The sequence below is a fragment of the Macrotis lagotis genome, chromosome X (genome assembly GCF_037893015.1).
Source record: "Macrotis lagotis isolate mMagLag1 chromosome X, bilby.v1.9.chrom.fasta, whole genome shotgun sequence".
NCBI lineage: Eukaryota > Metazoa > Chordata > Mammalia > Peramelemorphia > Peramelidae > Macrotis > Macrotis lagotis.
Genome location: NC_133666.1, coordinates 127744521 through 127751893, shown reverse-complemented (window position 1 = coordinate 127751893; position 7373 = coordinate 127744521). Strand labels below are relative to the sequence as shown.

Below are 7373 nucleotides of genomic sequence, written 5' to 3'. Positions count from 1 at the left end.
ACTGGAAAATATTATGGCAAAAACTAGGCACAGATTCACATCTTACACCCTATACCAAAATAAAGTTAAAATTGGTATAGGATTTAGACATAAAGAGTGATACCATAGATAAATTAATAGAACAAAAAAATATTCTATCTATCCTGATCTATGCAAAGGGGGAAAATATGTGATCAAACAAAAATTAGAGCACATTATAAACTGAAAAATGAAGGATTTTGAATATATTAAATAAAAATATTTTGCACTAATAAAATCAATGCTGCCAAAATTAGAAGAAAAGTGGAAAGCTAGGAAACAATATTCACAACCAGGAGTTCTAATAAAGGTCTCATTTCTAAAATATATAGAGAATTGCATCAAATTTATAAGGGCATTCCCCAATTGATAAATGGTCAAGGATATGAACAGACAGTTTTCAAATGAAGAAATTAAAGCTATATATAAGTATATGAAAAAATGCTCCAAATCACTATTGATTAGAGAAATGCAAATTAAAACAACAAGGAGGTATCATCTCATACCTATTAGATTAGCCCAGATGAGAAAAAAGAGAAGATGATCAATGTTGGAGAGGTTGTCAGAGGATTGGGACATTGATGCATTGCTGGTGGAGTTATGAATGGATACAACCTTTTTGGAGAGCAATATGGAACTATGCCTAAAGAGCAATAAAACTGTTTATACTTTCTGACCCAGTAATTCTAATTCTAGGATTATATCCAGAAGAAATTGTAAAAAATGTAATATTCATAGCAGCCCTTTTTGTAGTGGCAAAGAATTGGAAATTGAGAGGATGTCCATCAATTGGGGAATGGCTAAACGAGTTATGGTACATGAATACTATGGAATATTATTGCTCTATAAGAAACCAATGACTTATGGGATCTGCTGCTGAGTGAAGGGAGTAGAGCCAAGAAAACAATTTACGCATCAACATGAGATGAACATCCTTGATGGAAGCAACCCCTCTCAGCAGTCAACAGCATTTGACAGATTATGGACTATGCTATACTCAACCAGAGGAAGAAAAACAAAACAAAACAAAACAAAATACACGAAAATAAAAACACCCCTACCAAATCTGATGTACACTTTATAAAAATTATCTCTTACATATTTCTTTCCCTTAATCCTCATTCCTCATGCCCAAAACTACTAATTTGTAAATATATTTAACAAAATATGTATGTAAAATTGCTAACATGTCTGTTCCCAACTGAGGGGGGGGTGAAAAGGGGGGGTGGAGGGAAACTTTGTAACTTGGAAATATACATGTGCAAATGGAAGAAAATAAGTTTTAAAAAAGAAAGAAAAAATCTTTTAAAAAGTCATGACATCAAGGTGGCTAGGTGGAGCAGTGGATAGAGCACCGGCCCTGGAGTCAGGAGTACCTGGGTTCAAATCCGGTCTCAGACACTTAATAATTACCTAGCTGTGTGGCCTTGGGCAAGCCACTTAACCCCATTTGCCTTGCAAAAACCTAAAAAAAAAAAGTCATGACATCAAAATAAAAAAAAAGGACTGAATGATTGAAGGGCAGCTAGGTGGTAAAGTAGATAAAGCACCAGCCCTGGAGTCAGGAGGACCTGAGTTCAAATCTGACCTCAGACACTTAATAATTGCCTAGCTGTGTGACCTTGGGAAAGTCACTTAACCCCATTGCCTTAAGTAAATAAAAATTTTTAAAAAGACTGAATGGCTGAATTGAATGACCGACAACAATTATGTGCCAGACCACATGCTAAGCAAAGGAAATACAAATAAGAAAAAGAAAGACTGTCTGCTCCTCAAGGAATCTATAATGGAAGACAATATACAAAGGAAGATGGAAAGAAGGAGACTGTGCAGGGGCATCTTGTTTCATGGAGTTAAAGCTTAGTCAGGGCTTGATGATGGGGTAGGGTTGCGGGGGGGGTGGGGTGGGGAGAAAACTGTGTCAGCTGATGATAACCTCCAGGAAAGCTTGAAGGTAGCTAGGTGGCACCATGGAAAGATTGCCAACCCTAGAGTTAGTAAAATTTGATTTCAAATCCAGCCTCAGACACTTACTAGCTGCATTACAGTGAGCAAGTCAGAATCAATGATTCTTAACCTCTGTTTGCCTCAGTTTACTATAAAATGGGAGTGATAATGGTACCTACTTCCCACAGTGGTTGTGAGGTGCTTGGTACAGTTCCTGGAACAGTAATACTACACTTATTAAAAAATTAATAAATATTTATTTCTTTCTTGCTCTTCTCCTGAGTCTCTTTCTCCATCAGTACCCAGTCTCTTACATTGTTTTACAGGCAGAAGCGTTCTACCAAATACATTAAATCAGTTGTCTCTTTTGGGGGAGAGGGTGGGAGAAGGGAAATGGTATGCAATGAATTATTAAGAGCTATTCTTGAAGTACTTGAAGAACTTCTAATTGAGAACTGTGATCCAGAACCTGAACAATCCCTACCAGGTTACCTGGAAGCAGGATTCCCAATATTCCACTAGACAAAACTAACATCCATCACTACCCCCAGGTAGAACAGAAAAGCTTAACTATTGGCTAAGACCAAAATATTGAAGCTTATTATAATAGGGGCTGGGAATTTGATAGCTGACATTTATATAGTACTTTTACACATCACTTTACAGACATTATCTCATCTGATTTCTCACAACAGTTCAACCAGATTTGAATAATAGTAGTATATAAGTGAATACTTGATATTATTATCCTGAAGTTACAGATGAGGAAACTAGGCTCCAAAACAGTTTTATGATTTGATGGGGTTGCCAGGGGAGATTGACTTTCCCTGTCTCCATGGTGTTATTTGGTTGTCTCAGTTATGTCTGACTCTTTATTACCCTATTTGGGATATTTTTGGAAAAGACACTGAAGTTGTTTGCCATTTCCCTCTCAAACTCATTTTACAGATGAGAAAACTGAGGCAAACAGCCCAGAGTCACACAGCTAAAGTGTCTGAGGCCAGATTTGATTGGTACATATAGGTGCTTAATACATGTTGACTAGTTGATTGAGTGTGCTTTTAGAGTCCTTATTATAATTCCTTAAAAGTTGACAATTCTCATCTAATTGAATCATTGATGCCATTTGGGTGGCATGATGGATAGAACAATGGATGAATCCTCTTGACTGGGGACCCAGAACTCTATTCACTGTGACCCCTAGCTGCTGTCTCTAAGTCACAGACAAATTCCACTTTTTCATCTTGTTAGTTTTGGCCCACTTAGTTTTCAACCTGGGTCAGTTCACCTGTGGCAGTCAACTTGTACCCCCAGTATGCCATATTGGTGTTGCATGGTGAATGTACAATTAGATTTCACTCAGAACTCCAAAAATTAAACAATCCACCAGTCTCAGCCTCCTCTAGTAACAAAATTACAGTGGTACACCTTGCAGTCAAAAAGCTTAAAAAAGACTTTTGCTCATATTACATAGTTAGTAAATATCAAAAATGTTATTTGAACTCAGGTGCCTTCCAATGCCAGATCACATGCTCACTACATGCTACAGGACTTAATATTTCAGTTCTGACTGTGCTCCTAATTATCTTGGGTCAAGATTCTTCATAGTAATCTTCTCTCTTTAAAGATCCTATAAGTCCCAGTGATCCCATAATACATGAAAACAAAGCCAAACTTCAGTGAATATCCCAAATATATCAGGGCACAATAAACCTACATTAGCAGGGAGTTAAAACAACAAAAAAGTTCAAATAACATATACACATATATTAATTTTTTTGGTTGAAAATTGATGCTCGACGTGAAGTCGACCCAGAGCTGAGGGGCTCCGAGCAAGGCGTTACAGAGCAAAGTGGAGGGCATCCTGCAAGACGTGCAGAGGTTCTCAGACAACGACAAGCTGTATCTTTACCTTCAGCTCCCCTCGGGCCCCAGTAGTAGAGACAAAAGCAACCTAGAGCCAAGTGCCCTCAGCCACGAGGAGTATATGTATGCCTGCAAATGGATCCGAGATCACCTGGAAGAGCACATGGCCACCTGTTTGCCCAAACAGGATGTTTATGATGCTTACAGATACTGCTACAGTGGTATCCGAAGAAAGACCCTGGTATCTATGCCACTTTTGCCTGGACTTGACCTCAAGGGTTCAGAGAGTCCAGAGTTGGGCCCAGAAGTGGGTCCAGGTCCTTGTTATGAATTAGTGGAAGCAGCATGTGCCCTGACCTGTGACTGGGCAGAGCGTATACTGAAACGCTCCTTCAGCTCTATCGTCAAGGTGGCCCGATTCCTGCTGCAGCAACATCTCATCTCTGCTCGATCTGCTCATGCCCACCTGCTCATGGCCATGGTGCTTGCTGATGAACCTGAACGGCTCCCAAGGGATCCCTCATCTGCTACCAAGAATGGTGTGGAGGACCCAGATGGAAGAGCCTCGAAAGGTCAGCCCCAGCCCTCCAATGAAATGGAGCCCCAAACAGGGTCTGCCCCCCCCCTAGTTAGAGGGGAGTGAAAGAAAACTGCAGAAACATCCGCTCCAGCAGCCAGCAGCCCCCAAGTGAATGCTCTGGTTGCCCAACTGCCTGTGCTCCTTCCACGAGTACCCCATCCACAATTTCCTTGGCCTCTCCGAGTCTCCCCACCAGTCCTAGCCCCCAAACTTCCCTCAGGTACCTTAAAAGTCACTACACTGCCTTTGCCCAGTGAGGCTGGGGTAGCCCAGGGAACTCTGCCTATCATCAACATAATTTTGCCCACTGTATCTGCTGTGCCTATATCTGGGTGAGCCCCCCCAGAAGGTCCCATCCAGCCCCAGGGCCTTGAGAAAAACATAGTGATAGGCCCAGGGGTGGACTTGGGACCACGGGGCAAGGGAGTAAAAAGAACAGCTGAAGTGCCTATGAATGACCCCAAAGGACAAGAGCTAGTAGCCAAAGTATTAAGCCAGGATACAGAAGAAGTAGGGATTGATGCCAAGCGTAAAAGAGGGCATCCTCGAAAGAAATCAAATGGTGAGCAGGAACAGAGCTCCTCCCCTGACAAGCCACTGCCTGCTACTGATTCTGCCCATTCCCCCAGGGTCCCACAGGAGTCTGGGGGCTGTGGAGGAGAGAATGAGCTGACTAGAGGGTCAGGGGAAAAGGAGAGAAAAGTGCCTTCTCTTGGCCAGAAAGATAGTAGACCTAGTGCCCAACATGCCAAAGAAATAGGGGACAAAACTCTTGTCACTCCTAAAGTGAGTGTCATTAGGGGCAACAAGAGCTGGGGGGAAATCCCCAGGCCATGGGCAAAGAGGCCACAGAACCCCCAGGGAAAGGTCATAAAGATTCAAAAGGAAATGTGTCCCAAGGCTCCCTAGTCTTTGGACATAAAGATCCCAAAGCAGCACCCCCTTAATAGTCTGAATATGCCTACATGCACCCAATCTGTCCATCTAAGAAGGATCCTTTCTCTCTGATCCTGCTTATTTGGCCATACCCTTCCCAAGGAAGACTTGTCATAGTCCTTCCCCTTATGGACTTCTGTGTTCTTCAATCTGACCGTGTCTTGCCCCTCCCATTGCCTTTCCCAGCGTAGTGCCCTTGGCTTCAATGCTACTTACCAATAAACCTGCCATGCCCCCTAAAAAAAAAAAAGAAAAAGAAAAAAGAAAATTGATGCTCAAGATAATCCTAATAATCTGGATGTGACCCTAATCATACAAGAATCAATTTTTGTTTGGTTCAGTGCCAATCTCTCTTAATTCTGGTAACTTTCCTCTATTAATCATTTTTTCTTTGTTTATATGTAATTGTTTGTTGGTTGTCTCCTCCATTAAATTGTGAGCTCATTGAGGGCAAGAATTATTTTCTGCCACCTTTTGTTTCCTGGGAGCTTAACACAGTGATTAGTACATATACATGTTTAATAAATGTTGACTAGTTGATTGAGTGTGGTTTTAGAGTCCTTATTATAATTCTTTAAAAGTTGACAATTCTCATCTAATTGAATCATTGATGTCATTTAGGTGGCATAATGGATAGAACAATGGATAAAGAATAAGGCAGACAGGGCAGCTAGGTGGTCTAGTAGATAGAGCATGAACTGCTCAAGAGGATCTGAGTTCAAATCTGACCTCAGACACATATTAATTGCCTAGCTGTGTGACCTTGGGCAAGTCACTTAACCCCACTGCCTTAAATAAAAGTTTTTTTTATAAAAGAGTAAGGAAGACCTGAGTTCAAATCTAGCCTCAGACACTTTCTAATTATGTTATCCTGGACAAGTCACTTAATCTCCATCTGCCTCAGTTTCCTCAACTGTAAATTGGGAGTAATGATATTATCTACTCCACAGTGTCATTGTAAGGTTCAGGTGAAATAAAGTTTGTAAAATACCTTATGAATCTTTTTTTTTTAGTTTTTGCAAAGCAGTGGAATTAAGTGACTTGTCTAAGGTCACATAGCTAGGTAATTATTAAGTGCCTGAGGTCACATTTGAACTCAAGTCCTCCTGACTCCAGGGTTGCTGCTCTATTCACTGCACCACCCAGCTGCCCCCCCAAATCTTAAAGCTTTATATAAAATCTAGCTACATGTCCACATTCACCCAGCTCTCAACTGTTACTCCAATAAGCTACACCCCAGTAAACCATCTGGGTAGATGGGCTGTACCAGGTTGAGGGTAACTAACAGCCCTCAAACCTTTTGGTAAGTTAGGGGTTGTTTACCCCATATGAAGATTTTCCCCAATGAAATCTATGGTTGAGAACATTTTGTTCCAAAGGGCTTAAAGGTGAGTGAGGCAGGAACTATGGAGAGCTTAGAGCTTGATCAGGCATCAAAGACATCAAGGTCATCCAATTAGACAACTTTTGTCTTTTGATTTTTGTCTTGCCCCCAGACTTCTATGACTGTAATAGAATGAGGTTGATGATTTTTTGCTACTCTGCCTCATTTAAATCCAATTCACACAAGTCAAGGTATCACCCATTGGTTCTCTTTGAAAATGAAGGGCAAGGGGTAACTAGGTGGCACAGTAGATAGAGCACTGGCCCTAGAGTCAGGAGGACCTGAGTTCAAATCTGGCGTCAGACACAATAATTACCTAGCTGTGTGACCTTGGGCAAGTCACTAAACACCATTAACTTGCCAAGAAAAAGAGAAATAAAATGAAAGGCAAACAATGACAGATTTATTTTGCAGCTAGCTGCCACAGCGGATGAAATACTGGGCCTGGAGTCATCTTCTTGAATTTAAATGTAGACTCAAATACTTCTAGTTGTGAGACCCTGGGAAAGTTACTTAACCCCAATTGTCTCAGTTTCCTCATCTGAAAATGAGATGGAGAAAGAAATGGCCAACCCCTCTTTGCAAAAAAAATTCCAAAATGGGATCATGAAGAGACAGATACAACTGAAAACAACTGAAAAC

The 7373-nt window shown here is 41.0% G+C and overlaps 1 pseudogene; it reads left to right on the top strand.

The window, feature by feature from the left end:
* Positions 1-3792: 3792 nt before the first annotated feature.
* Positions 3793-5581, top strand: LOC141498488 (DNA-binding protein RFX5 pseudogene; annotated as a pseudogene).
* Positions 5582-7373: the final 1792 nt, after the last annotated feature.